Source organism: Papio anubis, chromosome 16, assembly GCF_008728515.1.
Source record: "Papio anubis isolate 15944 chromosome 16, Panubis1.0, whole genome shotgun sequence".
Taxonomy (NCBI): Eukaryota; Metazoa; Chordata; class Mammalia; order Primates; family Cercopithecidae; genus Papio; species Papio anubis.
The window spans coordinates 25797047-25812004 of record NC_044991.1 but is presented as its reverse complement, the minus strand read 5'-3'; the positions used below and the strand labels follow the sequence as shown (position 1 = coordinate 25812004).

General features: G+C 50.9%; 1 protein-coding gene and 1 long non-coding RNA gene across 3 annotated transcripts in view; one reads left to right on the top strand and one right to left on the bottom strand.

Moving 5' to 3' along the window:
• Nucleotides 1-14958, bottom strand: part of KIAA1671 (KIAA1671 ortholog) — a 252553-nt gene that overhangs the window by 82071 nt on the left and 155524 nt on the right. The window lies entirely within an intron of this gene.
• On the top strand, nucleotides 1335-11323 carry LOC110740559. Its single transcript, XR_002515336.2, has 5 exons — nucleotides 1335-1412; nucleotides 1606-1842; nucleotides 3022-3061; nucleotides 3933-4050; nucleotides 10848-11323. It is a non-coding gene; the product is annotated as an uncharacterized LOC110740559 (long non-coding RNA).

Sequence of the window (14958 nt, the reverse complement as noted above, 5' to 3'; positions counted from 1 at the left end):
GGGGATTCAGGCCAATGCCCATGGTCACACCACTCCCCAGGGTGGGGAAAGAGGGATACCAACAGAGCCTGCCTGTCACCAACCCCCTACCCTGAGAGAGAACAGGACTTACAGAGAAACCAACAGAGACAGAGCAAGGCAGAGAGACACATCACAGAGACAGAGATACACACAGAGGGAGACAGAATGAATGAGGGGCCTTCTTTCCCTGTGCCAAGTCACACCTTTCAGAGGTTGGGGAATCTGTCTCGTAAATTTAAGCCCCACTAATTTGTCCAAGGCCACAAAGGAGCCCAGATCCACTGTGAAGGAGACGTCCTGTGAACGAGACACATGTCATGCCCAAGTGCTCGGCTCCTGCCTTGCATTTGCACTTGCCTGCTCCAGCTGCTGTATGGCCTGGGGTGAGTCACCACACCTCTGGGCCAGCAGAGGGGATACTGAGCCCCTGTACCTGGCAGGGCAGCTGTGAGCCCTGCCACCTCGAGTGAAAGGAGGGCCAGCTCAGGGCTCCTCCCTAAATGCTGAGTCCCTTAATGACTACAGCACTCCTGGCTAGGAGGAACCCAGAAAAAGGGGCTGGCTTAGCCCTTCGCCTGTCCTCAGGTGCTCCCACAAACTGGGCCAACACAGTCAGGTGGTAGAAGTCTCCTATGTGAAAATGGCAGGCCCTCTCTTTAGGCTCACGCTTGGTCAGTGATGTGGGCAGCCCTGAAGTAATCGGGAGGGTCTGGGGAGAACATCTGCCGGGAGCTGGACTGGGAAGAGCCGTGAATGGGGAGGTCAGAGCCTGGGGTTCCAGACCTGGCTCTGCCACTTGCTCACTGTGCTTCCCCATGGTAGGCACTTTCGCTCTCTGGGCCCAATCCCACCTCTCCAAATCACCACAAGGACCTTATGATTGTTTCTGCACTGTCCCCCAGCAGGACACAGGCCGAGGTTTTCATCATTAGCTGTCATTCCACCCTGCTGTCCCAATCCAAGCCCTCCTGAGTCTGCCTGAGTAAGAAATAAAGGCCTGCCGCCCTGGCCCACTCACACCAAGCCCCAGGTTCACGGCCAGCGGGCAAATTCGCCCACCATCTCGGTCTCCTAAGGCCCTTTCCTCGGCAATTCAACGAAAGCTCGGTAGAACGACAAAAACTACAACTCAGCGTGCACATGACATGGCCACTTGTGCTTCCTAGGAGGGTGAGAGGAGATGAGGCAGGTGCCACTAATCCACCCTAAAAATAGGGGGAAGGATGAGCTTTCGTGTCGGGAGCTGGGGTGTTCACACTTAAACATAAATCAACCGGCAAATTCAGCCAAACTCATGCGCTGGCCCTGTCCACACAGACGTCGAATCCAGCAAAAATTTCCTGACCGACTTCGGGAGAGAGAGGAATTATTGCTACGTGCCTCTTTCCCAGGTACAGGGGACAGGAAGTGCCTGGGCTTTGACTGACAACTATTCTGGGAGCAGTAACTTCCCGGGTTTGATGTCTGAGACCCCCTCCCTGGGAGGACTGGAGGGGAGGAGCTTTCAGTGTTGTTTTAATATTTTTTAAAACATAATAAGCTTACAATATCTGGCGGCTCCGAATCTGTGTGCCTTTTCCTCAGTGAAGAAAATCTCTGTTGGCTGCGAGCAGAGAAGCGGCGGAAGGATTCCCGACTCCGGGAAGCCAGGTGTCGGAAGGAAGAGGTACGCTTGAAGGGGGTCCGGCTGCCCGACTCTGCACTCGTCCGTTCATGGCCCACCGTGGTGGTCACCAAATTGAGGGCTTCCTGGAAGGACCTCCTCACGGTGCCCATCCACTGGGTCATGTGGGTCTGAGCCACTGTGAGTTTATCTCCCAGGTAATCCATGGGGCCAGCCAGGAGGAGAGGGAAGGAGGAGGTTAGGGAGGGCGAGAGCAATTAAAACGCCAGTGTCCTCTCCCCTCTTCTGACTCTTTTGCTCATGGAAGTTCTGGGCTTGCTTGGAGGAAAAAAATTTAAAAACAGCAGCTCTCTTCAGGCAAACCAAGGGTAAGTAAACATCCCCGAGCCAGCAGCCGGCTGCATCCACGGGTGCCGCTCAGAATTAAGAGGCAGCTAAGTGCCAGGCTGCGAGTCCACCCCAGCGGAGTTGTAAAGTCAACACACTGGGCAGTCCAGGTTCCAGTTCCAGGGCTCACCCAGCTGATCGGCGGAGACAAGGAGCTTTGAGGAACAAGCCGGCTGCACTCACTCCAGGGCGTGACGGTCCCCGAAAGGCGGGGGGTGGGGGTGGGTGGAGGGGGCGGCCTTGGGCACCCTTGTCCTCACTTCCCTTCAGGTAGGCAGCCCCCCTGAGGTGCACCCTGGAAGGTTCCGGTGGGCAAGCTGCCGCGCCCTGCTGCCCCCTGCCCGGCTGCCCTCGGCCAGACCCCGCTCACCTGACCCATGCAGTTTTTCTGTCCTTTGGCTGGAGATTCCAAACCTGTCGGCCGGCAGGCGGCTAGCTCACTTCCGGAGGCAGCCACCAGGGCCCCCGGGTCCCCTGGCTGAGCAGCCCGGGATGACATCAGCCCCCGTCTTAACGAGGGGCTTCGCTGCCCAGGAATGCAGGAGGGGCCTCGGGGAGGCGGAGGCGGTGGCGGTGGCCGCCCAGGGAGCTGACGTCCGCCCCCATTTTTTTCTCCCCCAAGTCCCAACTCGCTCACGGTCCCTCGGGGCTGATGGCAACTTCACGTGCTTGCCAGCCTACCCACCCCTGTGCCCTCACCGCAAAAGCGCACCAGGAAATGCGGCTGCACGTGTGTGCATGTGTGTGCACGTGTGTGTGTGTGCCTGTATGTCGGAGATCTGGCAGCCCCGGGGAAGGTTAGCACTGCTGGGAAACGGCTTCTGCCTCTACGGTTACAGGCAGTGTCTTGGGACCTCTGGTCGGCTGTCAGTCTGTCTCCCTCTCGTGGTGTGTTTCTGTTGATTTCCCAACCTCGCTCTCCTCCCTCTCCCTGTGTCTCAACTTCCACTTGCTTGTCTCTAAGCTTCTCTCCTCTCTCTCCTTTTCAGCTGTCTCTCCCTCCCTCTCTGTAAGGCAACACTGGGCCAGGTGAGACAGCCCCTGAGGTCGCCCCAGGAAGGACTGAGGCGGGCTGTATTTCAGTACAGGTGGAGTTGCCATGGCAACCCGGGGCACAGCATCTGCCCGGTCCTGGGCAGCAGGCTCAGCACTAGGAGCAATGGGAATGATTCATGGTTTACATCAGGTCACATGAGCTAGCTGGGTTTTAACCCTTACAGGGCTGGAGTACTAGGCGTAGGGGGTACCACTAGACCCTAACACCCACTGCCCTCGGCCAGGCCCTGCTCATCTGACCCATGCAGGTTTTCTGTCCTCTGCCTGGAGATTCCAAACATGTCAGGGGTTGTAAGAAGGGGGTGGGCAGCAGCTGGATCCTGGAGTCAGGCATACCTGTTAAAGGAGGTTTCTCTTTCCAGCAGGGATCCATGTCCCCCCAACCCCACTACTTTTACAGACAAAGAAATGCAGATTCAGAGACATAGATTCGCTTGCCCAAGGTCACACAGCAAGGATGCTGCCAGGGCATGCACCAGAGCTGCTCCCCACCCCAGGTTTTCCCAGGTCTGACATGGTATCTGGCCCAGAGTCAGGACTCTGTAAATATTTATTCTTCGGACACCAAGTACACGACTGAAACCCAGGTCGCTCAGAATGCATCCTATGTCCTTTCCACCACCACCTCAGTTCAGTTTTGAACAAATATTTGTTTTCTAGACACTGGTCAAAGGGCCTCACTTGAGAAAGTTTATCACAAAGGATTCTCTGGCAATGTGGTCAACAGATCTCTTTCTTCTCCATGTATTCCTAGTCTTTACAGCTATTCATTCTCTTTCTCTCCCTCTCTTCTCTCTTTCTTCTTCTTCTTCTTTTTTTTTTTTTTTTTTTTTTTTGGATACAGGATCTCACTCTATTGCCCAGGCTGGACTGCAGTGGCGTGATCATAGCTCACTGCAGCCTTGGCCTCCCAGGCTCAAGTGATCCTCCCACCTCAGCCTCCTGAGTAGCTGAGACTACAGGTGTGTGTAGTCCCAGCTACATTAGCCCAGCTAATTTTTTTGTGTGTTATTTTTGTAGAGACAGGGTTTCACCATGTTGTCCAGGCTGGTCTCGAACTCCTAGACTCAAGTGATCCACCTGCCTCAGTCTCCCAAAGCATGAGCCACCATATCCAGCCTCATTCATTCTTTCACTCACTGATTTAATAAAGATTCAGAGGGTGCCTACTCTGAGCCAGGCACTGCATAGAGATTAACAACAGAGGGCTCAGAGCCCAGCAGGGGATGACAGTGGTGGCTAATATTTATTAAGAGGAAACTAAATGTCCAACACCATTCTAAGCATTCACAGGAATCAACTAATGAATTTTTTTGCATGAACCCATTTGACAGAGGAGACTGAGCTCCACAGAGGTGAAATCATGTACCAAGGTTATGCCTGATAGGTGTCCTCCAAGATGACCATCAATAATCCTTCCCCCCTTTTATCCATACCCTGGTGTGGTCCCTTCCCACAACGAATCAAGGTTGATCCGTGTGGTTAGCAGAGTAAAGAAGAAGTGATGGGCCGGGCTTGGTGGCTCATGTCTGTAATCCCAGCACTTTGGGAGGCCAAGGCGGGTGGATCACGAGGTCAGGAGTTCAAGACCAGCCTGGCCAACATGGTGAAACCCCATCTCTACTGAAACTACAAAAATTAGCTGGGCATGGTGGCAGGCACCTGTAATCCCAGTTACCCAGGAGGCTGAGGCAGGAGACTCACTTGAACCCGGGAGGCGGAGTTTGCAGTGAGCTGAGATTGCGCTAATGTACTCCAGCCTGGGTGACAGAGTGATGCTTCGTCTCAAAAAAAAGAAGAAGAAGAAGTGACAGTGTAGGACTTCTAAAGCTTGGTCATAAAAAGCATCATGGTTTCCACCTTGTTCTCTGAGGTCAAAGCCAGTCGCCATGTTGTGAGGCTGCTCAAGCAGTCACACACAGAAACCCACATGGAGAGAATCTGAGGCCGCCAGCCAATAGCTAGCACCACATGCCGGCCGTGTGAGTAAGCCACTATGGAAACAGATGCTCCATCTCTAGTCAAACTCTTAGCTGACTGTAGACTGGCCAATATCTTGGGTACAACCTCATAAGAAACTCTAAGTCACAGTCACTCAGCCACACTGCTCCCAAATTCCTGGCCCATAGAAATCACAGAGATACAAGTGCCCAGAGGCAAGTAGGTACATGGTCCATGAGAAAACTGAAGGTTGAAGGCGAAGGTGGGGTGGGGGGCTCTTGCAGCAGCCTATATACCTCATGTTGATCTATCCAGAAGCATTACCCCACCGTGCAGGTGAGGAAACACAAAGGGCCAGGTCACACTGCCATGAGTGCCTGGCTCTACCCTCCACCACATGCAGCCTCCTAGGTCCCAGGACCTCTGGCATCCAAAGTGGGCCTCCAAAGTTTGCCCATTTTCCCCACACAGATTGCCCATAGTGAGCTCCTACACCAGGAAGTCCTCTTCATGGTCCTGCTCCCTCACCACGCAGGCCCGGGACATCCAGGGTGGAAACAGGAACAGACGAGGGTGGAAACAGGAACAGACCTGAGAAAGAGCTGAGTCCTCCCCCAGGTCCCAGGAAAGTCACATCAGAAATACCTAGAGAGCTGAAATGGCACACAGCTTTTTAACAGACCATCTGGACATCGGGGTGGGAAATCCACTGGGGTCCTCAGGAGGAAAAATGTTAAATCAAAGTAGAAAGTAAAACACCTTTAAAAAGATCATACCCAGTGTTGTCAAGGTTGTGGTGAAACAGACACATATACCCACAGCAGATGGACATTAAAACTGGTATATATTTCCTGTAAGAAATTTAATACTCTAAATCAAAAGTCTTAAAAAATAATGGCTTGTCAGTAAATGACATGCATATTGAAATGTACAGCTGAAATGTACTGATGTCTATACTTTTTTTTTTTGAGATAAAGTCTCGCTCTATCACCCAGCCTGGCATGCAAGTGGCGCAATCTTGGCTCACCGCAACCTCTGCCTCCTGGGTTCAAACAATGCTCCTGCCTCAGCCTCCTGAGTAGCTTGGGATTACAGGCGCCCGCCACCACGCCTGGCTAATTTTTGAATTTTTAGTATTTTTAGTAGAGACAGGGTTTCACCATGTTGCCCAGGCTGGTCTTGAACTCCTAACCTCGTGATCTGCCCACCTCAGCCTCCCAAAGTGCTGGGATTACAGGCATGAGCCACCATGCCCAGCCAATAATTTATTTTGAAATACACACACACAAATGGAGTGCTGGGTGCTGTGGCTCACACCTGTAATCCCAGCTCTTTGGGAGCCTGAGGTGGGAGGATTGTTTGAACCCTGTAGTCCCAGCTACTCTGGAGGCTAATGTAGAAGGATTGCTTCAGCCTGGGTAGTTAAGGTTGCAGGGAGCTGTGATCACACCACTGCAATCCAGTCCGGGCAGCAGAGTGAGATCCTGTCTCAAAAACAAAACAAAACAAAAAAAAGTGCCATGGATGGATGGCTACATTTTAATAAAGCACACATAGCAAAAAAAAAAAATTTTTTTTTTGAGATGCAGTCTCGCTCTGTCATCCAGGCTGGAGTGCAGTGGTGCGATCTCGGCTCGCTGCAAGCTCCGCCTCCTGGGTTCATGCCATTCTCCTGCCTCAGTCTCCCGAGTAGCTGGGACTACAGGCGCCCACCACCACACTCGGCTAATTTTTTTGTATTTTTAAGTTTCCTGTGAGACACCTGGTCAGGGGGGTGGCGGTTTCACCGTGTTAGCCAGGATGGTCTCAATCTCCCCACCTTGTGATCTGCCCCCGTCGGCCTCCCAAAGTGCTGGGATTACAGGCGTGAGCCACTGTGCCTGGCCACATAGCAAACTTCATAGAATCTAGCTGATGGGTGTTTTCCTATGTAATTTTTCTATATGTTTGAACATTTTCATAATAAAAAGGGGAGGGGGGCGCTGTGTCTAACTTTTGACCCTATAGTTAGTGATCCAGTTCCACAAACAGGAATTCCTTTGGAAATAACAATAATAATATACAAACATTTTGCTCTAAGAATGTTTATCACAGTCACATAGATAATGATGAAAAGGTGTAAGAACCTAATTGTTCAAAAAGGGACTTGCTCAGTGTGGGGCAAGCCATGCTGGGCCAGAGTCAAAAGGAAAAAAATAAGTAACACTAATCCTGTTTTTATTTATAGTTCTGGTTCCTTTCTCATCGTAAATTTTTGCATTAATTTTAATTTTTTTAACACAATTAAAATATTATTTATAGTGATCAGTGACTTTTCTTGATGTCCCCCAATTTTGTGACCTCACTTCCCTTATTCTAGACCCACCCCGTCCTTGCTAAATAAGTATAGTGTCATGATTAAGGGTTTGGAGACCTAGCTATAGCTCTTACTAGCTGTATGACGGTGAGAAAGTGACTTGACTTCTCTGGTTTTCAGAGATGAAGTCATTGAACTCATCATTTTCATCGATGCAGCGAGTACCGCCCCTGATTAAGATCCCCTTTTCTAGAAGGTGCACACACACCCTTCAGCTGCCGTGAATGCTGGTTACAAAAGGTTCAGAGCTCCACCCTCCTCTGGAAACTGCCCTTACTGAAGACTATGCCGAGATGCCCACGGCCAATGACTGACCAATACAGAACACAACACCCAGGTCTCCTTGCCTCAAGGCACCACCAACTCAGTGATGCAATTCACACTCTGGGGGTGCCCATGGGACTGGGCTGAGGCTGGGGCTCAGCTGAAACCACATCTGTACTTAGCTTTGTCCCCTGTCCCAGTTGTTGCCCTTTCTTCCTTATGGGTTTCGCTTGAGAGCTTTCCCTCAATGAATCACTGCACCAGAATCCTCATGTCAGTCTCTGCTTCTAGGGAACCTGACCGAAGACCACCACCACCATCACCACCATCACCACTGCTAACTGAGCACTTACTATGTGCCAGGCATTACACTGCATCACCATCAGCTCCTGCCGACAATGAAAGGAGGCTGATACCATTAATATGATTATCACTGCCATTTTACAGATGGAAAAACTGCAGCAGAGAGAAGTGAAATGACCAACCCAAGGTCACACAGCTATTAAGTGGTGGAGTTTGGCACCCCCGACCCCGCCCCGCCTCACACCTGTGACAAGCTATACATCCTGGCCCTCACCAAATCAGTCTGGATGGCGACAACCGCCCAGAAAAGCAGAGACCAAATGGCAGGTGGGATCATCCAGTTCTGCCTCCTTCCAGAAAGGGGAGAGGGGTGCAGAAGTAAGCTACAAAGCCAGATGCCTGCTTGTTCCCTCCTGGCTTCCTTTAGGTACAGAGCGGTCTGCAAGTGTGACTATAAAAAGCTTCGCTTCCTGAAAACTGGGGCAGCGCAAGCATTCTCCCCCAGAGGACTTTTTCTGCAAAGTCTTCTGTTCTCTCCAGGAAACTCTTGGGATGTTTTGGGCATCAAAAAAGAAAGAAAACCATCTCTTTCTTACATAATTAATCCAAAAAATGCTGGAGAAGCTGCTGAGATCCAGGAAGTAAATGGGAATTTCATCTACAATATGAGGCGAGGCACAGAGATCGCCATTTCTAGACAAGCACGTGTGATTTCAGAAATCAGAAAATGGGCTAGGTGTGGTGGCTCATGCCCGTAATCCCAACACTTTGGGAGGCTGAGGCGGGTAGATTCCCTGAGGTCAGGAGTTTGAGACCAGCATGGCTGACAGGGTGAAACCCCATATCTACTAAAAATGTAAAAATTAGCTGGGAGTGGTGGTGGGCACCTGAAATCCTAGCTATTTGGGAGGCTGAGGCAGGAGAATTGCTTGAACCCGGGAGGTGGAGGTTGCAATGAGCTGAGAACACGCCATTGTATTCCAGCCTGGGCAGCAGAGAGAGAGGAAGGGAGGGAAGGAGGGAGGGAAGAAGGGAGGGGGGGAGGGGGAGGGGGAGAAAGAGAGACACACAGAGAGAGAGAGAGAGAGAGAGAGAGAGAGAGAGAGAGAGGAAGAAGAAATCAGAATATGTCGTCCATTCATTCATTCATTCATTCAACAAACATTCCCCAGACAGTTACTTTCTGCAAGCTCAGTGTTGGGTTTGAGGGGACCTACAGTCTCTGAAGAGCTCAGTATATCTGATTCTTAGCCATTAAGGGTGGAAGGTGTCCCCAAAGTTCAACTCAAATCTGAGGCTATCCCATTTTCTCCCCAAAGTCTAATACAAACATGTGTAATTTCAAGAATCCTTGGTCTGGTGGAAGAAAGAAATAGGAAAAGAAATGAACAATTGCCAAGGGTTCTGATGAACAAGTGAATAACATGCTATGGGAACATAACAGGGAGGGGTGAGCCCCAACCAAGAAATTCAAAGGTTGAGGAAAGAACAGGGAAATGATCACTTATTAAAGACTTAAAATTAAAAGAAGGGTATCTGGGTGGGGTTTTGAAGGATAAATAGGAGTATTCCAAGAGGGCTGAAAGCGAGAATACCACGTGCAAAGGCCAGAAAGTAGGGGCACGTTCAGTCTTGCCCTCAGAGTTCTGGACATGTGGCATCCCTGCCTACCACTGCCTTCCCCTCCTCTTCCGCCTCCAAGACAACCTTCAGCTTTTTCCAGATCTCCCGCAGGAGGTCCCATTTATATGACCCTCCTCACATCCTGCTTCCTAAAAGATTGGACATTCCAGGACTATGCATCCTAGACTAAGAGGTACACTAATATTATATTAATAAAGAAGGTGGGGCTGGGAGCGGTGGCTCACGCCTGTAATCCCAACACTTTGGGGGTGTGAAGTGGGCGGATCGCCTGAGGTCAGGAGTTCAAGACCAGCCTGGCCAACATGGCAAAACCCCATCTCTACTGTGGTGGCAGGTTCCTATAATCCCAGCTACTCAGGAGGCTGAGGCAGGAGAATCGCTTGAACCCAGGAGGCGGAGGTTGCAGTGAGCCAAGATTGCACCACTGCACTCCAGCCTGTGCAACAGAGCGAGACTCCATCTCAAAACAAAACAAACAAAAAAGAAGGTGGTACAGTGGAAATAATAACAACCACTAATGGAGGATTTACTGTATACTAGGAAATAGTTACTCGCACATCTCACCTCATTTAACCCTCAAAACAACCCTTAAGGGTAAGTCCTGTTAGTGATGTTCCCCATTTTGCAGAGAACAATGAGGTTTAAAGAGCCAAAGGACTTGCCCTGGGCTAGGTGCAGCGGCTCACACCTGTAATCCCAGTACTTTGGGAGGCCGGGGCGGGCGGATCACAAGGTCGGAGTTTGAGACCATCCTGGCTAATATGGTGAAACCCTGTCTCTACTAAAAATACAAAAAATTAGCTGGGCGCAGTGGCACATGCCTGTAGTCTCAGCTACCTGGGAGGATGAGGTGGGAGAATCCCCTGAACCTGGGAGGCAGAGGTTGCAGTGAGCCGAGATCGCGCCACTGCACTCCAGCCAGGGTGACAGAGCGAGACGCCTTCTCAAAACAAAAAAAAAGGGGGGGGGGGACTTGCCCAAGGTCACTGAGCTGGCAAGAGGGCTCTGGGACTTGAATCCAGATCTGTCTGATCCCAAAGCACTTCACCACCTCATTTCTCTACAGTTATCTGGGTGGTTCCCCATGGCCTCTTGTGAGGGTCAGGAAAAGCCTTCAGAAGGGCTTGCCCAGTTGCCAACTGCATTAGTTTCCCTTTCTTGTCAACTGGCCTGGTGACAAATTCCCAGGACTACATGTGGGAAGGGCTGGCTCATGAACTCAGCTTCAACCTACTTTTTTCTCTCTTTCAGATGGAGCAACACCGTCAGTCAGAAGGTAGCAGACGGCACAGGGCTTCCGCGTAAGGCCTGCATCACCTGAGTCATGGTTTTCTCATCTTGTATGAGGCCCACCCGCTTCAAAAGGTTGCGACAAAAAAACAACTGAGATAATTTGTGCCCCTGGCACGTAGTAAACACTCAATAAGGCCGGGCGCAGTGGCTCACACCTGTAATCCCAGCACTTTCAGAGGCTGAGGCGGGTGGATCACTTGAGGCCAGGAGTTCGATACCAGCCTGACCAACACGGCAAAACCTCGTCTCTACTAAAAATACAATAATTAACCAGACATAGTGGTGTGCACCTGTAGTTCCAGCTACTCAGGAGCCTGAGGCAGGAGCATCTCTTGAACCCAGGAGGTGGAGGTTGCAGTGAGCGGAGATCGTACCACTGCACTCCAGCCTGGGTGACAGAACAAGACTCTGTCTCAAAACAACAACAACAACAACAATACTCAATAAATGGTGACCACAAGGGATAACCGTTTTTCTATTATAATTCCTATCATCTTACTGTTCCAATGAATCACAGGACCCTAGACAGTCAGAACCAGGACACCAGCAGGGACCAACCCAGGCCAACCTTCCCACTTAACTAAAGAAACAGGCCCAGACCGAGGGCTGCCCTAAGGCCTCATGGTCCATCTGCAGCAGGCGCCCTCTCTGATATCTCCCAGGAATTGTGCATGATCTGAACTTTGACAGCGTCTGCAACCTCACATATTACCTGTTTCCCCAGCTGCTTTCGACCCTGGATAAACTGGACAGATGTTCACTCTGGAATGTGCCATGCCATCTCTTGTTCAGCCTTTTGCATATGCTGTTCCCTCTGGCTAAGACACCTTTCCACCCCGTCCTCACCTGGCCAGCATCTAGTCCACCACAGCTCACCTTAGATACTCCTGCCTCTGAGACACCTCCCCCGTTTCCTTATGTCCATGGGGGCAGGGGGCACCTCTGGGCTCCCACCCTGCCTATGTAACCCCCACTGAATCACACAGTTTACCTGGCTGTAATTTGGTTTACCCATCAGTCTTCCCCTCTGGGTCCCGAGCCTATGGGTGGCAGGGACGTGTCCTGTCCACCCTTGATACTCAACATCCTCAAGAGGCTCTCATCACACCCACCATGTGAAATGAAGGAATCACTGAGGCTTGAACCCAAGTCACAGGACTCCAAACATCCCCCTTGGGAGACTTGTTTCCAAGGCAACAGAGAAAGGAATTCAGATAAAAGAAAAAAAAAATAGAAATGACTTGATTTTATAAGTCAATCCCAGATTATTTATAAACCAAGCCCAAGATTATTTCCTTGTGTTAATTTATCACATTCTTCTTCAAATAGTCATTTTAGTGACCTAAGATGTCTTTAATTAACCTTGGGATGAGAAAAAAAAAAAAATCATCTGGCAAGGAAATATTTCTAGAAACAGACAGAAACTCATCACCTTTCTTTATCAGTCCCCACCCTCAGCTCAAGTAGAAAGCGGCATTTTCCACGCCGTGGAGAGTCTGCCATGTGGCCCTGCCCGGCATGGCAAAGCCAATCAGTAATTACAGCCCCTCTTCCAAGAGCCAGGCCTCTCATAAGGCTGCAAACCCTGGCCTTCTCTAAAATGGAAAAAGGCAGGCGGCAGGCCCCCACCTAATTCCCCTGCCTGACTTATCTCGCTGGGCCACCCAGTGGTTCTGGGGGCAATCAGCCCCTGGGAAGGAGGAGGGGAGCTCTGCTGGTGTCTTTGGCCACACTGCCTGGGGCTGGACAACACGCTTCTTTCCACCTCAGTAGCTGAAGTTCCACATGGTTGGCTCAGTTAGCAAAACAAAGCAAGATGTTCTTGGGAAACAGCAAATGAGAACAGGGATGAGGAACACGTGACCTCCCCTAAGAAATGTATTTCTGACCAGTGAGTTTGCTTTACTTGGCTGACCTGTCCCCTAAGCAACACTCTGAGATTTTGAAGGTCTCCATGAGCATCATAAAAGATTGAAAATAAGCAACACTCTGAGATTTTGAAGGTCTCCATGAGCATCATAAAAGATTGAAAAAATGAGAAGGCCTTTCTGGCCTTTCTTTCCTTGCTCCCTCCCTCCTGTCCTGACTTCAACAAGCACTTAATCTTGAGTGCCTCCCATGAACCAGTTACTATAGCAGGGAAGCAAGAGACCCACTCCTGATTCTACGCGACTGTTTTACTTGGGGTTTGTAGTAAGCGTGGTCGCAACTCACAGTAGCTGTCGTTCACCAAGGGACTACTGTGCGCCCTACTGCCTCGCTGACAGGTATAACCCAGGAAGGCTGTAATCTTCAGTGTATGATGGGACAACAAAGGCTCTGGACAATGACATCGCCAGTCCAAGTCATGCATCTGCTATATGCAGAGCGGTGACACAACCCACGGCTGGGTGGAACTCAAAGCCTGTGCCCTTAACTACCGGGCTACCCTGACCCTGTGAATATCCCCATTTGTGTCAGCTGAATTATGGGGTACAGAAGATGTGGTCACAGGAAGGAAGACCTTGACGTGTGTTCCTCCGTCCCTCCACTCCATTTGGCTTTCTCCTACTCACACGTAGATTGGCCGCGAACCCGAGCTGAAGCCTGATGGTGAAAAGCACAAAGTTTGCCAACATGGCTTTGGGGACCCCCTCCCGTACTCTGTTCTGATAAAAACTCAACCACGCTAACAGCTCCAGTGACCAGCAGGTCTGGGTGGCCTCAGAGGGCATCTTCCATGCCCTCCTGCCCAGGCTGAATGGAGAGGAAGAGCCAGGCTCTGCCCCACACCACTGTGGGGCCCCAGGCAATGCTTCCCTTCTCTCCGGGATGTGACTCCCCAAGGGGGCTACCCAGGAAGACCACAGGAAAGACCAACTCAAAACCCTCGGCCTTCCTCTGCAAAGCCGCCAGACCCACTTACAAATACTGTGTGGCCCGGGGCCCTTACACAGCCTTCTCCTGCCGCAGCTGCCTCCTTTTGCAGATGGAAATCATGACACCTACCTCCCAGGTATTAGTGCAAGCCAAGAGCACACAGCAGGCCCCCAGCAACAGGCACAGATATTCCAATGGGGATTGCCCCATTGGAATCCACCATTGGAATGAGTGTGGCTTAACTACCCACATTTGGCCAGATGCGGTGACTCACACCTGTAATACCAGCACTTCAGGAGGCCAAGGTGGGTGGACCACGAGGTCAGGAGTTCGAGACCAGCCTGACCAACATGGTGAAACCCCATCTCTACCAAAAATACAAAAATTAGCCGGGTATGGTGGCACACACCTATAATCCCAGCTACTTGGGAGGCTGAAGCAGGAGAATCGCTTGAACCTGGGAGGCAGAGGTTGCAGTGAGCCGAGATTGCACTACTGCACTCCAGCCTGGGCGACAGAGCAAGACTCTGTCTCAAAAAAAAAAAAAAAGTACCTACGTTTTGAAAAACAAACTTATAAAGAGAAATGCCCTCTTCCCCAGGCTAAATCAACACTCGTCCAAAGGCTGCTCTGATGCTCTGACAGGGTACATGTTTCCTAAGAGCTGACGGGACATACTGTGTGTGCCAGGCCCCACATCATCTCACGTCATCCTCGCAAGCATGGTTTAGGTTAAGGCTCCAAAGTCTGACTGCCTGGCCCTCCAGCTCCTTGCTGTGTGATCCTGGGCAAGTAGCTTACCTTCTCTGAGCCTCACCTTCTTTGCCTTTAAAAGGGGAGAAAAACAGTACCCTTCTTACCAAGTGGTGGTAACATTATATGCTCTGACCAACTCATGGGAACACAAAATAAGTATCCCCATTGTACAGAGGAGAAAATTGAGGCAGAGAGTGAAGGCTGGAGGTTGTGCAGTGGCTTAGTGGCAGAGTCGGACTTGGAGGCCTGTGCTCAGCAGCTTTGGCTCTCTGGGCAAGGGAACAGGGGTACCACGCCCCACCCCCATCATTTCCATCACTCAGCTGGGCAGCCCCCGCCCCTCTCGCATCTCATCGTGCTGTGAGGAACGGTCTCCACTTGCAGAGCACGCCTCCACGCAGGAGTGCTTTCTCCCGACCCGGCTGGAGGTCTGTTCTCACGTGACTCGCTTCTC